This window comes from Mixophyes fleayi, chromosome 5, assembly GCF_038048845.1.
Source record: "Mixophyes fleayi isolate aMixFle1 chromosome 5, aMixFle1.hap1, whole genome shotgun sequence".
Classification (NCBI taxonomy): Eukaryota; Metazoa; Chordata; class Amphibia; order Anura; family Limnodynastidae; genus Mixophyes; species Mixophyes fleayi.
In genome coordinates, this window is record NC_134406.1 from 223,526,279 (window position 1) to 223,550,032 (window position 23,754).

A 23,754-nucleotide genomic window follows, 5' to 3' on the forward strand; every position below is an offset into this window, starting at 1 on the left:
ACAAAACCTCAATTAACTGTGAAAAACCAGCTGCGTTTATTGTGGAGATTGGACGCAGATCTAACACTAACATTGCAGCCATGGCGTCTGTGATTCGCTTGGCGACTGGGTGACTGCTGTCATATTTGCTTCCCCTCGCAAATGATTGTTTCACAGTTAATTGCTGAAATGTAGGACTGCTCATTTTATTCACCTGCCTCTGGGATGACGATTCACCCCCAGCAGCAGCAACAGCAGCAGCAGGACTAACGCTTTCTTCAGAGGAATCAATAATAGTGCCGGAGTCATCCAGCCTTAAGTGGGATGCCGGGCTAGCTCCGAGCGCTACTGAGGATATTGATGAGGATGGTGTGGTGGGTGTATTTTGTAGCCGTCGGTATGTCGGTGAGCGGAGGGTCTTAGCTGATGAGGGAGTGCTTATATTCTTTTGGGAAGAACTTTCAGCTTTTCCCAACACTTTGCCATGAACTCTCGTTAAATGGCGTAACATAGACGAGGTTCCAAGATGGTTAAGGTCCCTCCCTCGACTGACTGTGGCTTCACATACACTACAAATGGCTATACAATTGTTGTCTGGATTTGGGTAGAAATAATTCCACACATAAGAAGTGGATTTTTTTGTTTTATGCACAGGCATGACAATGGCCTTTTTCTTGTCACGTGCCAGAACTGCTGCCACTGGTGCAGGACTTACACAAACAACCTCATCCTCATCAACATCCTCATTAGCGCCCTCGTCGCCTACACAAATCTCCCCCTCATCCTCTTCTAATTCCAAAGTGGCATCCTCAATTTGGGTATCACCGGCTATACTCGGGCTATTAAGGCACACATCAGCAGAATGCTCACGATTAGACATCCCACTGTTGGATGGACTCTCCACAGGGATTGTTGTCATTTGTGAATCAGAGCAAATATTCTCCTGTAATGCCTCACTGTTATCTTGCAGCTCGGCTTTGACGCGTAACAGTAGTTGTGCACCAATTGTAGGCTGGGTAACTTTTTGGGATCTGCCACTAATAGCCAAAGGTGAAGGCCTCATTCTCTCTTTGCCACTGCGTGTGTAGAATGGCATGCTTGCAATTTTTTTTTTATCGTCACTTAACTTTTGCTCAGTTACACTTCTTTTTCACTTCAATACAGTAAATTTTTTTTGGGTTTTTGTTTTTTGCACTAATTTGAAAACACTCTGTTGTTTGACATCGCCTTGGCCAGATGACGTACTGGGAACACTAACATCAGGACTGGTGACAGAACCTGGTTGCTCATTTAGATCATATGTGGACTGCTTTGAATCCATTCTGAGCGCAAACCACTGGGGAGTGCTAAAAATTATTTAGTAGATTCTGCTGACAGTTATGACTTTTGACAGCCAGAAATATTAATGCACAATTAGGGAGGACACCCCAAAAGCACTGAGGAGTGCTAAAAATTATTTAGTAGATACTGCTGACAGATATGACTTTTGACAGCCAGAAATATTAATGCACAATTAGGGAGGACACCCCAAAAACACTGAGGAGTGCTAAAAATTATTTAGTAGATACTGCTGACAGATATGACTTTTGACAGCCAGAAATATTAATGCACAATTAGGGAGGACACCCCAAAAACACTGAGGAGTGCTAAAAATTATTTAGTAGATACTGCTGACAGATATGACTTTTGACAGCCAGAAATATTAATGCACAATTAGGGAGGACACCCCAAAAACACTGAGGAGTGCTAAAAATTATTTAGTAGATACTGCTGACAGATATGACTTTTGACAGCCAGAAATATTAATGCACAATTAGGGAGGACACCCCAAAAACACTGAGGAGTGCTAAAAATTATTTAGTAGATACTGCTGACAGATATGACTTTTGACAGCCAGAAATATTAATGCACAATTAGGGAGGACACCCCAAAAACACTGAGGAGTGCTAAAAATTATTTAGTAGATACTGCTGACAGATATGACTTTTGACAGCCAGAAATATTAATGCACAATTAGGGAGGACACCCCAAAAACACTGAGGAGTGCTAAAAATTATTTAGTAGATACTGCTGACAGATATGACTTTTGACAGCCAGAAATATTAATGCACAATTAGGGAGGACACCCCAAAAACACTGAGGAGTGCTAAAAATTATTTAGTAGATACTGCTGACAGATATGACTTTTGACAGCCAGAAATATTAATGCACAATTAGGGAGGACACCCCAAAAACACTGAGGAGTGCTAAAAATTATTTAGTAGATACTGCTGACAGATATGACTTTTGACAGCCAGAAATATTAATGCACAATTAGGGAGGACACCCCAAAAGCACTGAGGTGTGCTACAAATTATTTAGTAGATACTGCTGACAGATATGACTTTTGACAGCCAGAAATATTAATGCACAATTATGGGGGACACCCCAAAAGCGCTGGGGAGTGCCAAATATGAAGAAAAAATAATAAACCTCTATCCTCCTCTCTGCACTAGCGATTTTGGTTAGAGCAATTGCAAGAACAATATTGTATTCTCTGTCCCTGCTCTAATTAGCCTATGACTACACCCTGCTCTCTCCCTCTGTCAAATGGCGATGGATTGCTGTGGAGGCGTGTATTTATAAAGTTGAAGTATCGCGAGAACCGAGTCCCGAGATCCGACAACGTCACAATGACGTTCGGCCTCGATTTGGATTCGGAATGGGCGGGAGAGTACCGAGCTGCTCAGCTCGGTACTCGGATACCCAAAGTTCGGGTGGGTTCGGTTCTCGGAGAACCGGACCCGCCCATCTCTAGTTTTTACTAAATTTGTTTTTTATTTGTAGGTGTCCTCGCTGTCGGAATTGTGGTAATCGTTAAATTCAGTTTTTTATTTGTAGGTGTCCTCGCTGTCGGAATTGTGGTAATCGTTAAATTAATTTTTTATTTGTAGGTGTCCTCGCTGTCGGAATTGTGGTAATCGTTAAAATCATTTTTGATTTGCAGGTGTCCTTGCTGTCATAATCTTTTTAATGATTACCACCAATTTTGTGAACAGTGTAGATTTTGGTGGATAGGTGTAACTACTGGAGATGGAGAATAGCTAAGGAGATCATCAGTAATAACTCATTACAGCCCCGGTCCACTGTCTGAGGCTGAGAGTTTACTTGCTCAAATGTTATCACATGATGAAGCTGGTCAAAATTCTTACCTCTCTGCCATAGTATTGTGGCATCTAATGGCAATGTTCTATCAAGGAGTGCACTATACCTAGGGCTCTAACAAAATCTAAAACATTCTTAGCAATATCTCTATTGGGAAAATCCTTTGCTTTCAGACAACCGCGGAAAATCCAACTTTTCCTATGATGTATATCGGGCAGGACGGTGGCTAAGTGGTTAGCACTTCTGCCTCACACCGCTGGGGTCATGAGTTCAATTCCCAACCTTGGCCTTATCTGTGTGGAGTTTGTATGTTCTCCCTGTGTTTGCGTGGGTTTCCTCCAGGTGCTCCGGTTTCCTCCCACATTTCAAAAACATACTGGTAGGTTAATTGGCTGCTATCAAAATTGACCCTAGTCTCTCTCTCTCTGTGTGTGTGTGTGTGTGTGTGTGTATTAAGGAATTTAGACTATAAGCTCCAATGGGGCAGGGACTGATGTGAATGAATTCTCTGTACAGAATCAGTGGCGCTATATAAATAAATGGTGATGATGATGATGATGATGATGTTAATACTGATTCTTCATTTATTCTTAAATAAAGTTTTCAATAAGTCCAATTGGAAGAAATTTTAATAAGGCCTGGTGATAAATGACTGCATCCCCCTGTGTGAGTGCAAACACTGGCCGAAGGAAACATTAGTTGACCCATTGTCTGGATCTGTCTTTGTCCATATAAGCCACAGATCTGGATCTTCTGCAGTTGTGCTTTATGACTGTATTACAGTGTCTGTGTGACTAGCTTAACTAAAAATGTACATAAACAAAAATGTAGTAAACTAATCAGACACATAAGTCAATTAGGATGAATTATTATTAAGGAAGGCTGAAGAAAATTCTGGAAGAAAAAACTATAACTAGATAACCTACCAACGTGCCATTTCATGCATCGCAGTTTTTGTCTTGGCATTGGAACTTTTACATATTTATACAACATTTTTTTAGGTGGGAACAATTAGTATTTCAGTCCTAAGTTGGGCACGCACTACGATCTAGTAATTTGCCCTGACCATTGAACGTCCAGATCAGTGACTAGATACATGGCAATGCAGTCATTTGCCAACCATACTTTCCACCCTAGCTAATTAAAAAACAAATTGTTCTAAGTGAAATGTGTATCACCAGAGCTAGCAGTCTTTCAGTTGTCCACTTTCAAGTATTATTATAGTCACTAAATCCAGACAAATACATGATACTAGAAACTCAATAGACCAAACATTCCTGACTACACTGATGAGCTAGAGAACATGCTTCACAGTCTATAGAAATGTATTTGATTATTATATTTAGTATTACATGATAGCACATATACCAAAGTGAGAAATTAATTTGTTGAACAGATGTTTTGCTTAAGTAAATATATAAATGAGGTTTGATCTGAAGTGGAACAATTAGCGTGTCATAATGACTTGAGCACTGCATAATGTTTTGAGTAAATAGCTTCACAGACTTAACTCATGTTGCTGTAATAATTAATTTTAGAGCCTCTGTATTGTGTTGTGCCATATTGTGATCTGAATTAAAGTGTCACTTTATCACTATCATTTAAGGGTCAAAAAATCTAAAATCATAGATTGATGTCCAAAAGACAAAGGATCACTTTCACAAGTATCTCCTATATATATATATATATATATATATATATATATATATATATATTTATATATACAAGTTAACCCGTGCATGATACTCATGCATTCTAGTCAAATCAAGCTACTTAAGGTGTTAAAAAGGTTCTTGTCATGCATTTGGGCCATAGCCCAGGCCTCAACCACCAACCACTCCCCACTGTCACCCCCGGCAACCACCAACCACTCCCCACTGTCACTTCTCCTTCAAGAAATATATATATATATATATTTTAAATCTTTATAAACACTTTTAACAATTAACAAATTAAATTAACAAATTAAAAACATCTTAGTATACCAAATTTCAGCCCTTTCTGAGTTTTTTTTTTCACACACACTAAGAATTTAGTAGGTCAGTGTATAATTCCGCCCAGCAGGTGGCGCTGCAGCCTGGTTTTATTTTTTTCCACACACAGACAGACTAACACACGCCACTAGCCATTTATATTTTATATATATATATATATATATATATATATATATATAAATGCAACAGTACATGTATATTATTCAGCTCACTATTACATAGCCTTTGATATATATATTAATGTCAAATAGTAGCTTTGTTTGCTTTTTAAGGTTAACCCTGGCTTAACATGACAGATTAGGCAGTCTTACTGGGAGCCGACCCGGAAAATATTATAAGAAATTGATGCAAGGAGTTGAAGATGGGTTGCTTACATTGAGGCATGAATGATGTGGTGTAGAATCTCACAATTGCATGCTTAAGGGTATTCCTAATAAAAGATAGTAGCACTCTTGTATCCTGTTTCATGATACTATGAGCATAAAACTCTATTTCTGGAAGTAACATGACTATTATGGTAAATGGATTGAGGAGTGATATTAAGAGCCAGATATTTAGTCCTGCAGTGGGATACGATTGTGTAACTTGAATAGTGATTAGAGAGTTAGCTCACTGGTATAGAATTGGGAGGTTATAAAAAGCCTTAATTGAGCACTTGATACAGAGTAAAAAAAATAATAGATTTCTAGATGTTTACCTTAGCGTTTGTCTTAAGGTCAGGACGATAGGAAGTAGCATTATTAGATTATGTAGTTTGATTGTACGGAATTCTTATATTATATTGTACTAAATATGACAATTCCTGAGCCAAGTATGACTACAATTATAACAATATGCAAGAAAGTCAAAAGAAAGGAAGAGAGAGAATCAACAGGATATTCATTTAACTTGTTAGTAGTGTTAATGTTGTGGCTGATCAGTGTATATCAACACCACAATGTTCATATTCTATTACATTAGTGGCTTATGTAGCTACTGCATTCAAAATACTTGATAATGAGTGCCCTAAATAGAAACAAAAATATAAATCTTCACAATCTCTGTAATCCTCCTGAATCTTCCACAAAGCAGAACTCCCCTTATGTATTATTTCTCAGTGCTGTATGCACTGACTTTCATCTAGCAGAAACTGTTTTACACTACAATAACATCTTTTGAGTATGTAGACAACTAGGAAATAGAGCTTATACACCAATATCATAACAACAATCACTATATCATAACTTGGGCTAAGATTACAAGAGCAAACTGATAGGAGAATAGAAACAGGCTGCATAGTTATAATACATTGTAGAAGTATTTGACAATAGAAAATATGTATTGAATAGCAAAAAATACATTGACATTAAGACAGGTAAAGAAAGTGGTTTGTAAACTAGGAACAGATGCGATCAGAGATGGTGAAAGACATGGGAGACTCACATAATCTGTGATTATGGCACCAAGTAAGAGTGAACAATGTGGACTAGGCATTGAAATAGTGATATAAACTTAATAAAATCCCGGAACATTCATATAAATCTCAGGCTATGGACCAAATCAGTAACATAGGGCCTGATTCATTAAGGCACCCAAAACGAACGTACATTGTGTTTTGTTTTTTTAAATGCACGTAATTCGGGCATACGTACGTCTGTATTCAACAAGAAGCGGAAGAAATGTCTCTGCTGAATACAGGTCTAGATCCATTCTGCTGTGGTAGACACAATACAATGCAAGATACGACCAATACATATGTGGAATATGAAGTCCTAAAAGAACACAGAGAAGAAAAAAGTATTCAGTGATTGTCACCTATTAATAATATAATCATTAACGAAAAAAACATTAAAAAAGTAATTTTTTTTTACTCATTAAATACATGTATCATGATGTTATTAATGTCTACTGTACATAAAATATTTGTTTACAGTTGTAACTGATTGCAGACACATGTTCTAGCACGCCTACGTGACCGTCATCACTATCAATCGGCACTTACATCTGACCTGTAGGTGGTGCAAGTGATATGACTGAAAAACGGGTACCATTGAGATGCCCAAAGCTTGAATCGGGCACTGCTGTGTGCACTCGAGCTTGGCATGCCCTTACTGAACACTGACTACGTGCATATGATCATTCACCTCCCTTTTCTGCCCATGAAATCGTAGGCTGTAGTAAGGGTCCTTTGTGCTCGAAGATTAATTGGACGTTGCTGCATTAACACTGCCATATAGTCCGGTTCTGGGCATGTGCAGAGCGATTTTAAGCAAAATACGGCACATATCTGCATTTCATTTCCTGCATGAATCAGGCCCATAATGTTTTCTAAGTGATTAATTGCAGAGACTAAAAATATAGCTCTAGACTTCAATCTTTGGCTGAGGCTATATGAGCGATTTCACATAAAATCGCATTAGATTAATCACAAAAAGGGAAAACAAAACATTCCTTTATTCTCTATTTCAATTAGCATTTCCTACCCAGAATCATTGCCCAAAAAAATTGATTAATCTCTCATTCCATTGACACTATAGAGAAGATTAATCACCTGAAATTCATCTGATTAAAATGCAGCATTGAACATCCATCGTTTTGATGACATTGGTATCTGTGAGCATAAAATGCATTTTCCTGTGTAAAATGTGTCTGAACAGTGAAAAGATTGTCCCATTGCAACCATAAGACAGCAACTCCGCCACCTCCAGGAATCAGGTTGTTTCGCTTTAGGAAAGACTCAGCTAAACCAGAACTCCAATCTCCGCCCTTTAAAGTTAATTTAAATCCTTTGTACCATAAAATGACATTTTGTTTTTCCAGCTAAGTAAGACACTTTCCTGCACCTAACATACTTTCATAAAGAAATGCCTTGTTCTGCCTAGGGTCTCCCATCAGGAGATACATTTTGCAACTTGTAATTCCTCTAAACAGACGTATTTTAGCAAAAATAGGTGCATGATGTCACTAAACTGTATCTGTGCTGCCGGCCGACATACTTTGTTCCTTGTAAATTCCCTTTTGTTTTCCATAATAGGCAGGTAAGCCTGGTTCTCAGACAGCCAGTTGTCTATTTTACATAAAATAATTATAGTTAGTTTTGGCTAATGGCAGTGTTGGCCCTGGTTCCTGCTCATAGTCGGAGATAGCTCCATTCTATAAAGATCACATAATAGAAGAGCAAGACCTGGGGTTGTAGTTTCATAGTCAGCACTGGACGTCCGACATTACCTACTCCTGCATAGGTTCACATAATCCAGTGTGTAGACAGACACACGCCGATGCACAAAACTTCTTCATTAATCATACTTGCCAACTTTGGCAACATGATGTCTGGGAGGGGACACGTACCCAACCCCTTTTATCTGTCTAGTGCAGTTAGGCAGTGAAAGCAAGTGTCTGATTGGTTGCTATGGTTTAGGTCAGTATTTGTATATGAATGCATTGTTAGTATATGAACCCTACTGGATCTGAGAAGCTACAAAGTTAAAAACATATGTAAAGACTAACTGTAATACACACTGTATATGAAAACAAACATCACATGTTATATCTGTATTATTAAGAAGTACCGTAAATCCAAAAAGTAGATTCAACAATGCTTAACTAGCAAATCCATTTGAGAAAACAATTTTAAAGCAAAGATGCTGGATTCCTGGAAAAAGAAAATGTATGTTAGAGCAAATCAGACAGGGACATATTTACTAGACTGCGGGTTTGAAAAAGTGGAGATGTTGCCCATAGCAACCAATCAGATTCTAGCTGTCATTTTGAGGAATGCACTAAATAAATGACAGCTAGAATCTTATTGGTTGCTATAGGCAACATCTCCACTTTTTCAAACCCGCAGTTTAGTAAATCTAGCCCATAGTGATTTATAAATAACATATCAAACTATATTGTTAATATGACTATTTAACTGGGTAATAATAAAGACAATTTATTCATCAAAGTGTTTCCAGCACCACTATGGATTTTGCAGTATTTGCAGTTTGACCGGAACACTTGCCCTCACTGATGCCATAAATCAAGTGCTACTTTTTTTTTTTTTTTCTAATTTTTTTTGCCTCTTTTTATGCTTAGGGAGAAAAAAATATGTGGCTGTGGTCTGGTTAACACCGCAACATGTTGCTTTCATAGAATGTATGTTTTGTCATTGTAAAGTATTTTTCTGGCTAAATCAGCATTTAACCCTAAATTTAAAAAAGTACAATATTACTCTGTCCTGACAATTTTATAAAATATGGTGTCACGATGTATCGTTACAAAATAAAATACATTCACAGATTCCTGAACCTTTATAGAATACCCCCTAAGTAGGGCTCTTGTCATTTTGAAATGAAAACCTGAACAGCCAGGTGATGTTTGTTCAAGCCATAAAATCCATCCCATCCTTCATTTCAAGTCCAAAATAAAATAAAACTCTATCCCCTGTATCTTGTTAATTTGGGTTTAACTACAGTCTAAATAATGGTAATAGCAATGTGAGTAAAGTGAGCCACCCATAATGATGCAAGTATACCCACTATATGGAAATATAAATCAGTGTAATGTAAAAACCTGCTGTCCTCTCCTACCTAAGTGAACTGATGGTGTAATGCTGACATCTGCCTGTGACTTGTGGTATAACACTAGTCAAACCTAAGCTGCCAACAGTTTCTGTTGCTTAAATATTATAATTAATTTTCCGAGGAACTAATAAAACAAAAAATAAGGAAATATATTATGTTTATGTGCTACTCATATTTAAAAGGATTAGTATCACCTAAAGTACGTTATATTCATTTAAATACCATTAATGGAGAAGATTGTGCATATTTGAAATACCAGTGATAACACACATAGGGGGTAAATGTATCATGCAGAGAGTTTTCCAGCAGGTTTGAAAAGTGGAGATGTTGCAACCAATCAGATTCTAGCTGTCATTTTTTAGAATGTACTAAATAAATGATAACTAGAATCTGATTGGTTTTTCAAACCCCCTGAAAAACTCTCAGCTTGATACATTTACCCCCGGATATGTAGATGGGCCATCAGTTAATAGGCATGCATTGTGTATATATGCAGTACAACTGCACATGTATATGCATTTCACCATGTAAATTGTGCTATAGCCTAGTAAAAGAATCCCAGGGGTATATTTACTAAAGTGTGAGTTTGAAAAAGTGGAAATGTTGCCTATAGCAACCAATCAGATGATTAGTTATAATGCATTTAGAACGGTCTATAAAATTATAGCTAGAATCTGATTGGTTGCTATATTTTTTCAAATTTGCAGTTTAGTGAATATACCCCCCCCCCCTTAAATGTGTTAAAAACATTGCCATTACCATAGTCGTGGGGAAATGCAGGTAATCCTGGTCTCCAAGAAAAAGAGAGAAAGGAAGTGGAACCAATGCAAGTAAACATTACACTGGGAAGTTCCGTTTCGCTGGGTGTTGGATGACCCATGTTAGAGAGGGACTCTGGTTTATGTTTACTTTAACATTTTAGTTAGAACTTTTAGACTTTTCTTCTGGCTATTTTGTAATTATTTTTACTGCAACTTACAAATAAAAAAAATGACAATAACATTGGTTAGTTTTACCAGATCTACTGGTCTGTGATTCTTGTGCGGCTGCTGCTGTGTGTAGCATCTGCCCCAGAGGGTTGAAATCCCCCTCTCTCATCTTTACTCCTTAAAGTAATATTTTGGGTTTTAAGGTGAAGAGCTTAAGATTTATAAAAATGGCAAAAATTCCTGCAATTTGAGTATGCCTAGAAACTCCACAACAGTAGACTGCAAAAAAACAGTTATTTTGTTAGAAATTCAGAATGATGTGTTAATAAGGAAATAGTATATGGCCTTTGAGCAGAGCCACGTTTACCTCTTCATGAACAGAGGCTAAAAGTGGACTAAGGAAAATTTCGCTAGTGCTTACTGTGCTTTGTTGCTTAAAAGTGACAGACACCATGGGGTAAATGTATGAACATGCGGGTTCTTCAACACCCGCGTGTTCGGCTATTAAATTTCAAGCGGCGCTGCATTGTAAAGGGAAGTTTCCATTTACAATGCAGCGCCGCTTGAAATTTAATCGCCGAACATGCTGAACACGCGGGTGTTGAAGAACCCGCATGTTCATACATTTACCCCCATGTATGAATCTGCTCCCCCATTTTTGCAAACCCTGACATATTGATTACAGATGGCATGAAAGTTACAGTCTATAAAATCTGCCTATAAGTTTACATTGGGTTCCATGCTTTGAACTAGTTATATGAACCAATTATTTATCTACATGTTCCTGTAGCAGGATCAGACTGAAGCACAAGCAAGGGAGGCAGACACCTTAAGTGTATAGCAGCACTACCTCAAAGTCACCAGGGAATGGACTCAGTATTATACATTAGACACCAGGGAATGGGTCTATTTTGTGCACTAGCCGTCAGAGAATAAGCTCTGTATTCTGGAGCTATGCATTATTTGAGACCAATTGGGGCCCCAGAATCTAATTTTATGCTTTTCTGATTGTCAAATATGCTATACATTCTATTATGAATGGCATTTTTGGGGTCCCAGAATAATTGTACACTGACACTTGGATGCCAGAACAATTGCATAGTGACACTTAAAGAGTCATTTGCAAGTGCAAAAGTGTAAATATGTAATGTATTTGTTGAGCAAATGTGCCTAATTGTCCACCCATTTAAATTAATTTAATGTCTCTCCTACAGAGCTGCTTATTCAAGTCTTACATAAGTCATAAAGGTATTAGTTGTACATGTAATAGTTGTAATAAATTGGCATTTGTGCACAAACAAAAAAAATGGCTTTCCTATCTAAAATCACCATGCTTGGTGCAAAAAACATCCCACTTAATGCCATCTTAAATGGGGCAATCCTCAACACTTGGAGCCCATTTAAACATCTCGCCCCACAACACAAAATCTTGTTTTTACATATGTGAAACTTTCCTGCACTTTGCCTGCATTCAGCAAGGCATGTTCCATTTCAACCAGCCTTCCCCATCAGAAGGAGCATCTTGATGAACTAGACCATGCAATTATCTGGCCACTTAACGAATGCAAGCTCACAACATGTCTTTTTTTCTGTCTGTAAAATCTGCATCTACGTTTGCAGAATTGTCGGTCAAGATGTAGATGTGTGTAGTAAAAAGAGTGCATCATTTAAGTAGAGATGCTCACTGACCCCCGTGTTTTGGTTTTGGTTTTGGATCTGGATTAACATTATGCTTTGGTTTTGGTTTTGTTTGGTTTTGTTTTGCTATTTTGTTAAAAAATCAATGTTTTTGGGCATACAAGAACCAAATTTAGTGCTCCAACTGTTTCTTGGATAAGTAATGTAGTTGTAAAGCTAATAAATTATCAAAAAAACAGTTTAATTCCTGGTAGGCCATCATTAATTCTACACACAAACTAGATTGTCTTCCTCTCCATCTATGCATATTGGCAATGCAGCCATCGTCTTTGGATGTATATTACACCCTACACTTATAGTTAAATATGTAAAGAAATGGACAAAGGCAGTTTGGTTTCTGTCTCTATAGGCCCCCCTCCACTTGTAGAAAATACAAAAAATTCAGCCGTTATAGACTGTACAATATTAATTGAAATGGACAAAGGCAGTTTGGTTTCTGTCTCTATAGGCCCCCCTCCACTTGTCGAAAATACAAAACAATTCAGCCATTATAGACTGTACAATATTAATAGAAATGGACAAAGGCAGTTTGGTTACTGTCTCTATAGGCCCCCCTCCACTTGTAGAAAATACTAAAAAACTCAGCCATTATAGACTGTACAATATTAATTGAAATGAACAAAGCCAGTTTGGGGTCAGTCTGTGTATAACACCCTACCCTTAAGGAGAAATTGCCCAAACAGCAGCCTTTCAAGACGGTACATGATATGGAAATGCCCCAAGTCCCTTTCCTCTTTGGGGGTAGATTTCACCCTACACTTAAATAGAAAGTTTTAAAAACATGTTATCATTATCATCTGGAGCTTCATCCTCACCCTCATCAGTGTGTACATCATCATCACATACTATCAATTCATCGCCGCTTGAATCCGCCATTAGAGAACTGTCAGTGCTTGGATGTCTTGGATGGTGAAGGCCTTCCTCGTGGAAGATGTAGTTCATTTTATAAACATCATTTTCTCCAAATTTTTGGGAAGTAACCTTCTACGGCGATCACTGACTAAGTTCCCTGCTGTGCTGAACACTCGTTCAGAGTACACATTGGAGGATGGGCAGCTTAAGTATTTCAAAGCAAGTTTGTACATGGGTTTCCAAATTGCCTGCTTTTCTTCCTAGTAAGGAAAGGGACTGTCTGACATTTCCATATCAATTACCTCTTCAAAATAATCCTCCACCATCCTTTGCATGTTAATACTCATATTGGATGGAGTTATGGGCAAGGTCACACATTTTTTAGAAAAATCCTTCAAACCAGCCCAGATGTTAAACTGTTCTGGTCTGCCCCCTGCGTCTTCCCTGCTTCTTTTTTGAAAATTAAATTTTTTTACGAGCAGCAGCTGCTTGAGAAACTGAAGGAGGACACGTCATCAAGCCAAGGCCCAGTTCGGCGGATAACTTGCTGACCAATAGCTCCTTGCAAAAGTTCACATCTTGTTCATTTTGAAGCAAAGACTCAATGTAGGTCTTAAACCTTGGATCAAGTACAGTGGCCAAAACGTACTGCTACGTGTTCAAGATCTTAATAACTCGAGGATCATTGTGAAGCGAATTAAGTACTTGATCGACAAGGCCAACATACTTTGCGGAATTGCTTGCTTTCATCTCCTCTTTCAGCTTCTCAAACTGCTTTTCCAATAGTCTAATTAAAGGAATGACTTGGCTCAAACTAGCAGAATCTGCACTCACTTCACACGTCACAACTTCAAATGGTTTCAGCACCTTGAACAGCACTGAAAGGATTCCCCACTGTGCAAGAGTGAAATACATCCCCCCTCCTTTCCCAATGTCATGGCTTGTGCAATACGCTTGGATGGCTTTGCGCTGTTCCTCCATCCTCTGAAGCATGTACAGGGTGGAATTCCACATAGTTACCACTTGCTTAAGTTGGTGGCAGGACAAGTTAAACTGCTCTTGGAGCTGCTGCAATCTCCTACATACTGTGGCAGAATGCCTGAAATGGCCTGAAATTTTACCGCCCACCGAAAGCATCTCCTGCACCTCACGGTTATTTCGTAGGAAGCTCTGCACCACCAAGTTGATGGTGTGAGCAAAACAGGGAATGTGATGGAATTCACCCAGCTGTAATGCTCGCACTATATTGTTGGCGTTATCAGAAATGACATACCCTGGGGAGAGTCCAAGTGGTATAAGCCATGTATCAATCACATCTCTTAGTTTGCGTAACAAATTGTCAGCTGTATGCCTGTTAGTGAAGCCAGTGATACAACGAGTGGCCTGCCTGTGACAAATGTTACGTAGTGGTGTACATGCTGCTGCTGTTCCTGCTGGTGAAGGTGAATGACCAACCCAGTGGGCTGTCACAGTCAAATAGTCTTTGATTTGACCACTTCCACTTGTCCACATATCTGTGGTTAAGTGGACAGTGGGCAGAGTGGCATTTTTTAGCGCAATCTCTACATTTGTCAACATTTTTCGGTATAGTTGTGGAATAGCTTTACGGGAAAAATTGTGTCGTAATGGAATTCTGTAACGCGGACACAAAACCTCAATTAACTGTGAAAAAACAGCTGCGTTTATTGTGGATATTGGATGCAGATCTAACACTAACATGGCAGCCATGGCGTCTGTGATTCGCTTGGCGACTGGGTGACTGCTGTCATATTTGCTTCCCCTAGCAAATGATTGTTTCACAGTTAATTGTTGAAATGTAGGACTGCTCTTTTTCTTGGCCTTCCTCTAGGCTGATGATTCACTCCCAGCAGCAGCAACAGCAGCAGCAGTGGGACTAACGCTTTCTTCAGAGGAATCAATAATAGTGCAGGAGTCATCCAGCCTTAATAAGTGGGATGCAGAGCTAACTCCGAGCGCTACTGAGGATATCGATGAGGATGGTGTGGTGGGTGTATTTTGTAGCCGTCGGGATGTCGGTGACCAGAGGGTCCTAGCTGATGATGGAGTGCTTGCAATTTTTCTGGAAGAACTTTCAGCTTTTCCCCACACTTTGCCATGAACTCTCATCAAATGGCATAACATAGACGAGGTTCCAAGATGGTTAAGGTCCCTCCCTCGACTGACTGTGGCTTGACATACACTAAAAATGGCTATACAATTGTTGTCTAGATTGGGGTAGAAATAATTCCACACATAAGAAGTGGATTTTTTTGTTTTATGGCCAGGCATGACAATGGCCTTTTTCTTGTCATGTGCCAGAACTGCTGCCACTGGTGCAAGACTTATACAAACAACCTCATCCTCATCAACATCCTCATTAGCGCCCTCGTCACCTACACAAATCTCCCCCTCATCCTCTTCTAATTCTAAAGTGGCATCCTCAATTTGTGTATCATTGGCTACACTCAGGCTGTTCAGGCACACATCAGCAGAACTGCTGAAATGACCCTTCTTTATGGGTACACTAACAGAATGCTCACGATTAGACATACCACTGTTTGATGGACTCTCCACAGGGATTGTTGTCATTTCTGATTTAGAGCATACATTATCCTCTAATGCATTACTGTTTTCTTGCAGCTCGGCTTTGACGCGTAACAGTAGTTGTGCACAACTGTTAGACTCCAAATTACTTGGTCTTGCTTGGTTACAAGTGACCGTACAAGAAGAAGGCTTGGTAACATTTTTGGATCTGCCACTAATAGAGGAAGGCAAAGGCCTCATTCTTTCTTTGCCACTGAGTGTGTAGAATGGCATGTTGGCAATTTTTTTTTTATCGCCACTTAACTTTTCCTCAGTTACTCTTCTTTTTCGCTTCAACACGGTAAATTTTTTTCGGGTGTGTGTTTTTTTTCCTGATTTAAAAAGACTATGTACTTTGACATCGCCTTTCCCAGATGACGTACTGGGAATACTACCATCAGGAATAATGACAGAACCAGGTTGCTGATTCTGCTCATATGTGGACTGCTTTGAATCCATTTTAATGAAGCCACAGCACTTGTAGTGCCAAAATTGTATTAGATAGATACTGCTGACAAATATGACTTTTGACAGCCAGAAAAATTACTGTAAAACACTGGGGAATATGGGACATCCCAAAAGCACTTGTAGTGCAAAATATTGTTTTAGATACTGCTGACAAATATGACTTTTGATAGCCAGAAAAATTGCTGCAAAACAATGGGGAATAAGGGACACCCCAGAAGCACTTGGAGTGCCAGAAATTGAAAAAAACCCTCCTCTATCCTCCTCTTACAGCTCTAACAATTGGTATTAATATTAGAATTGTATAGAATAGAAACAATAATGTGTCCAATTATTGCTCTGTCCCTGCGCTGATATAGCCTGTGACCTAACCCTGCTCTCTCCCTCTGTCACATGGCGATGGATTGCTGTGGAGGTATTTATGCTTTTCAAATCTCGCGAGAACCGAGCTCAGAAATACGAAATACATCACGATGACGTTTTGCCTTGATTTCGATTCCAAATGGGCGGGAGAGCACCGAGCCTACTCGGCTCGGTACTCGGATAGACAAAATTCGGATGGATTTGGATCTCGGGGAACCGAGCCTGCCCATCTCTAATTTTAAGTGCCTACTTATGCTTTTGGACTTTCCTTTCATTCATTTAAAATTTTCACTTAAAATACTACTAGTTCTGAGATCATTTATGTCCTAATATATTTGAGAGAGATGGGAAATCTGGACTATTGCTATCATACTGGCTGTTCTTATTACATTATATGAAATGTGTAGCTTGAGGGTGAAAAAGTGTGTCAAGTACAGGCCGAGGTCTGATCTCCGCCAGCACTGCATGCATGTAAAAATCAAGTTCTTTTGCTGCTAAAAATGAGATGGCGCATTTACAGGACACCCCTGTAAACGTAACATCTCCACCCATTGAATGTTATTTAAATCTCATCTATTGTGTTTTTATGTGGGTGTTATACTAGGTGAATAACTGCACCTAATCAGCAGTTAGCAAGAAACACCCCATTCCTTCCAGCTCTTCTGACCTGAAGATACAAACTATTGCACCATGTAGACATCATCATCTATTTATATAGCGCCACTAATTCCACAGCACTATACAGAGAACACACTCACATCAGTCCCTGTCCTGTTGGTGTTTACAGTTTATATTACACACACACACACAGACCGAGAGAGACTAAGGGCAATTTAATAGCAGCCAATTAACCAACTAGTATGTTTTTGGAGTGTGGGAGGAAACCAGAGCACCCAGAGGAAACCCACACAAAAACAGGAAGAACATACAAACTTCACACAGATAAGGCCATGGTCGGGCATCAAACTCATGCTGTGATGCCGAAGGGCTAACCACTAGGCCACTGTGCTGCCCATCACTCTAGTAGACTACTAACCTATGAAATATTCCATTTATTTGGATGCATTTACTCAACAATAGGTATATGATGTCACAAAAATTAGTTTACATTATACCCATTTCTTTCCAGGAGTCAATTAGATGCATGTTGAATACCATATCAACTTACACACTTTTCTTATAGGGGCCACAAGGTCATTGTGCAGTGAGACATGTGGCTTTCCATAATTTACATACCCAAGGTAGATTTATTATCTCAGGAATCTGATTGACTTATTCCAGTAGAGAGAGACATGTTATAGGTTTTTAGTAATGATCTGTTCCGGATTTACTTATACAACCTAATGCACTGCTGGGAACTTTAGCAGTTGCATAGATGTGGAAAGAAGGAAATTACTCAGGTAATAGTGGAAAATTATGCATATGGGACATATCAGTGTATTGAGACTCAGTCTTTCACTTACTTTCCAATCCATTAGTGGAGGGACTTGAACATCTAGATAACTGCAAGAAATGGCTTCCAAATCTAATACGTCAGCATGTACCATACCTGCAGTGTAAAAAATAGCTAAATACAGGCTCATTTGTACATTCTATAGTTAATAACTGTCGCTGATTGTCACTGTAACTGTTTGTATTTAACAACAATTGTGTTTATAAAAATAATTGATCAGATCCACAGTACGACTTGAGTGCAACGCTCATTGTCTGTTTCAATTTTTGGGGAATTTATCAATTAAGATTTCAAAAGCAAACATTTAAAAAAACATATAGCCACCTTTAAATTAAACATTTAATTAAATTTTCCTAAAATATTTTCAAGGGTTGGCAATGTTGGTGTTTTAGTATTAGCATATCTATTTATCCACATGTCATATATACAGTATATATGTGCATAACTACAGTCTGGGTTCCCCTGTAAAATACTGCTTGTTTAAAATTCGTTACCTCTTACATTAATTATGAGAGTCAGGGGAATTTGGGCTGTCTCTAATAAAGGTGCCACTTTTGTTTGTTTGAATATATGGGTATTTGTGAGCTTAGAAATATGTGTTTCCACATCAAATGCACCTGGAAGCTAAAAGTGACCCTTTAAAAATATTATACGAGTTATGATTACCATGATCCTTTGAGTACCCATGTAGACCAAGGGCTAGATTTACTAAGCTGCGGGTTTGAAAAAGTGGGGATGTTGCCTATAGCAACCAATCAGATTCTGGCTGTCATTTTGTAGAGGGTACTAAATAAATGAAAGCTAGAATCTGATTGGTTGCTATAGGCAACATCCCCACTTTTTCAAACCCGCAGCTTAGTAAATCTAGCCCCAAGTCCTTTTGCAGGGAATAAAGAGCCTCTGCGTCCTCCCACAACTAGGGAACATCCTTACAAATGCACCTGAGCAGCACCTCAAAAGAAGGTGCAAAGGTTGAACCCTCACCAAGTTGCCACCATCTAAAAATATGGATTTATGTATTTTCCATAAAAATAGGAGCATTGCACAAAAAAGTCACAAAAAGTGTTGTGGAGATGTATATTTGTACTTTAAAAGCCCATGATTTTTTGCTTTCAGTACGTATTATCAACATATCTGTCACAACAAGACCTCTTGGTCTATTTAAAAATTACATAAAATACAAAACAGAATTTTATCTTGTTCACTATTAAAAAGTAAACATAAAAACACTGCCACCATGACGTTTTAGTTCAAAGACGGTACTCTTATAACTCCCCGACTTACCACAACTATAGTAAAACAAAACAATTCCCTGCACAAATGCAGCATTACAAAATGTAAAACTGAAACATAAATTCTATAAGAACACAAAAACAGAATTCTATTAAATGTGCGTGAATATGAAAGAAACAAGAAATAACACAATGCTTATTGCATAAAAATATATATAACAAATTGATATATACAGATATAACAATGCAAAATTGTTTGTGAAATAAAATGAATAATAGTAAAACACAGAAATTGCAGAATCCAACTAACTAAATTTGTGGCGTAGTCTGTGACCCAATGAGTTTGAGGTCTGAGATCAGTTAAAAGTTTAAGTTTAGGAGGACAGATTGTGAATAAGATATAAATATATATATATATATATATATATATATATATATATATATATATACACGCACATATATACAGTATGGCAATTTTTTTATTCTAATTTTGGTCATGAAAGTATTTTGCTGGGGAAAGGAGATTGTCAGGTTATACCAGGTTCACTATATTCAGACACAGATCACTGAGTATAATCTTTACATAATTACACTGTTTTTGGAAGTAGAAAGGTGCCAGAACTCACATCCTGTAGTCAATCACTGTACACACACCCACACACGTCAGTTGTGTAACGAAACATAACAGTCGTCGCTCGCAGTAAGCACTCAGCAGGCAACCACATGATCAACTACAAGCTGAGCAGCGCCAGAAGTCAAGCACTGCCATCACAACCAGCGTGGACAAAGTCCGCATGCATCGGACTCGACACACAAGCAGCCCGCAGGCACCGTTTTAATGATTTTGCCACCGACCTGCTACGCTTGACAGGGCGATTCATGTCCACGTGGACCAAATATCAAATGTTCAAAAGTTACTTTTAAAACTTGGAAAATCCGTTGAAGAAAGGTGCCAGAACTCAGTTCCAGTGAGTTCTATGACAACAAAAGCACTGCATAATTATAATGTATTTTAAATAGTCCCCTTTAATAAATCTTAGCACACATGATAAGAAAACATATCTGATTATTTCCATTTAGTAGAAATGAATAAATGGTGGCAAAATTTCACAAAAACTGAGCTGTGCATTGGAACTGGCTGCTTCACAGTGTTGTCCAGTTCCATTGATACAATCTTTAAGCTCCGCTGTTGCTTCTCCATTCTGATGTGGGGTGTGGTTAAGGTTAAGTCTGGAACATTTAAGGGCAAATTCCACCGGCAAAACATACAAAATTTCACGGCCAAATGCAATGAATGAGGCTAATATTTTGCAAAAAAGTTTTGAAAATTTCACACATCTCTAGCATTTAGTATATAAAACAAATTATGTGGGTTTGTGCTTACAGTATATGAACATATATGGAGATTTACATGTATATAATCTATAATTCACAGAGCCATCTGAAAATCCAATAATCGAATAAGTTGGTAATTATTATTATTATTATTATTATTATTATTAATAATAATAAAGTTTATTTATATAACTCTACCCCATTGCAAACAATATTCAGTCATTGGCTGTTATTGGAGTTCACAGTTTAAATTTTCAGGACTTGTGTACTTTACGGACTCATTGCAGAGAAAGCAACAAATGTTTTGTCGTCCTTGTCCCAAACCGTTCAGCGTCTACTCTCCTCCCCATTATTAGAGAACGGATCAGACCTGACACTACAATCATATCGGATTGTTGGCGAGCTTATGCGGATATCAGTAACAATGGTTTCCAGCATCTAAGCGTAAATCACACCTTCAACTTTTTGGATCCCGAAACGCTAGCAAATACACAGAAGATTGGAAAGGATGTGGGGATCTGCTGCTAGGTGGGGATACAAAAAAAGAAGAGGGGCGAACAGGAATTTCCTTGAGTCGTACATAGCCGAGTTTATGTGGAGGACTTGCCTAAAAATAACCGTGATTTTAGAAGATATTTTCAGTTTTTGGCTGAAAAAAACAATCGAAGAATCAACAACCAAAGAATCGGAAGTAGCAGCGAACGTCACCGAAAGTTCTATATAATAAGGTAACAAGGGCCTGATTCATTAAGGATCTTAAATTAAGAAGTTTCTTATTTAAGTCTCCTGGACAAAACCATGTTACAATGCAAGGGGTGCAAATTAGTATTCTGTTTTGCACATAAGTTAAATACTGTTTTTTCATGTAGCACACAAATACTTGATAGCTTATTTGTACACTAAAATTTAAAGTTGATATTTGTGTGCTACATGAAAAAACAGTCAGTATTTAACTTATATGCAAAACAGAAAACTAATTTGCACCCCTTGCATTGTAACATGGTTTTGTCCAGGAGACGTAAATAAGAAACTTCTTAAGTTAAGATCCTTAATGAATCAGGCCCTGAGTCCGTAAAGTATACAAGTACCAAATTTTCTATTACACTAACACACAGGGGTCCATGTAGTAAAAAGCCAAATAACATAACATACCAGTATATTTTTGGACTGTGGGAGGAAACCGCAGCACATGGAGGAAACCCATGCAAACAAGGGTACAACATACAAACTACACACAGATAGTGACCAAACTCAACCAGAATTCCATTCAACGCAAAACCCTGTTGGAGCCCTGTGTGATGCGTGCCTGTGCGCCCTAACAGGTATTACAGCAAGTAAAACATGTCTGATTTTTGTTTACACCGCTATGAGGTTCTAGCAAAAATCAGCAATGTTTTACTAGACAAACACGCAAAGCTCCCAATGGGACTTAGTTAGTAATTGATTTCCCCCTATGTGTTTCGCTTGTGTCATCAAGCTTCAGCAATGCTAGTTATCTCAACAGCTAGCTGAATATAAATATAGGTGCACAGTCCAATTAGATGAGAAAACACACCTGTGGACAGTGAGAATAATAACACAAATGACAATAATGTTTCTATCCATATGCAAAAAATATTCTCCAGCTCAAGTCACAAAACAAAAATAACAGTTGCAAAAATATCTACAAAAATATCTTTAAATGTACAATTCTATATAAAGGAAAACATAATGTCCATATATTTGTTCATCACAGTCATGGCTGAAGCAAAAGCAATCATTAAAGAAACAAAGAGGAATGTTATATATTATTTAGACCAGCTGGAGTTAAGAAGTCTGAAGTATAGAGCTACATGGATTTCTTCTGTAGTAATAATAATAATATACTCCTATTGGCTGACCTCAGACAGGGAAGCTATTTGCCCCTCTGTCCCACAATTTCCCATCACAGTAGTATGGGATAAATGACAACAACACTAAGCAGTGGAGAGAATATGCCCACAGCCATTTATTCAATACCATATCCTTAAGGAGAGGGGTGAACCAGGCAACTATGTGCCCCCAAAGGTCCACAGCAACCATGCCCATTAACCAAACACCAAGGGTCACATATGCCGTGCCCATCCATCAAGCCACTAGACACTCCGGGCCTGAGTCATTAAGGAGAGTAAAGCATAAAAAAGGAGTAACTTTTTCAATGTGGGGACAAACTTATAGTTGGGATAGTGCATGTCCTAGTTCAACTTTAAATTTCAGTGTAATCATAAAGGTATCAAGTATTTGTGTGCTACATGAAAAAGCAGCCAGTGTTTAACCTTGTGCAAAATAATAAACAAATTTGCACCCCTTGCATTTTAACATGGTTTGTCCCGGAGAACATTTACTTCCTTTTTTTTTTGCCTTACTTTCCTTAAAGACTCAGGCCCTCCCAGTGTAAAAACATTAGATGGAATGGTAACCCTTTTATGACAGCTGTCCAACTGGTTCACGGACGTTCCCCCAAAAAATAACCCTACAGATGTATCTTTTACCAGAGAAAACCAATAAGCCCCCACCCCTTAACTGCCTTCTTAAATTAGCCACTGCACCAATCATAAAAACAGACCGATCCACTGCTTCCTGTATATGTACATTAAAGATATCCAGAGCAATATTCAATAAGTGTACACCATCCTTCTTATTTAACATGGTTGTGCGATCTTCCAACACTTAATGTCTAATTGCAAATACCAATAACATTTCAATATAATTTGATACTTTTCTATTCACTTTCTTTAGTGAATAAAGAAAGTGAATAAAGACACTTTATTAAGTGACTTTCACTTAATAAAGTGACTTTCACTCAGTTAAAGAAGTATTGTGGGTCTACATCATTTGCAGATTGAAAATGAGCCTTAATGGCTTTATACAAATTTTATATTATATTTTATTGTTCATATGGAAACATGGCCTAGCAATAACAAATATATTTGTGCCTGATAACGTCCACATATTAAGCATATCGTGAAAAATTAGAGTTATAAAGCTTTGTTGCTAAGCAACCATTCAGTTACATCTCACCAATGCCCATTTCTTTTTAGAAAATCAGTCCTATAATTATCATACATTGTCTACAAACCAAACTATAAATAACTACATTTCTGCTGTGTAGTACTGACATGTTGACCATATTCCTTTCCACTTGCTTAATTTGCACACCTT

The 23,754-nt window shown here is 38.1% G+C and overlaps 1 protein-coding gene and 1 long non-coding RNA gene across 3 annotated transcripts in view; one reads left to right on the forward strand and one right to left on the reverse strand.

Moving 5' to 3' along the window:
• The window catches only part of RGS20 (regulator of G protein signaling 20), a 130,458-nt gene that overhangs the window by 35,391 nt on the left and 71,313 nt on the right, over positions 1-23,754 (forward strand). The gene's annotated exons all lie outside the window — the stretch shown is intronic.
• Positions 1-23,754, reverse strand: part of LOC142157830 (uncharacterized) — a 45,606-nt gene that overhangs the window by 10,337 nt on the left and 11,515 nt on the right. The window contains exons 2-3 of one of the 2 annotated variants that reach the window (XR_012692653.1): positions 18,018-18,103; positions 6,749-6,868 (exon numbers count right to left, since the gene is read on the reverse strand). This is a non-coding gene — a long non-coding RNA (uncharacterized LOC142157830). The remainder of the gene's footprint in view (positions 1-6,748; positions 6,869-18,017; positions 18,104-23,754) is intronic. The other variant, XR_012692652.1, reaches the window with a different exon arrangement.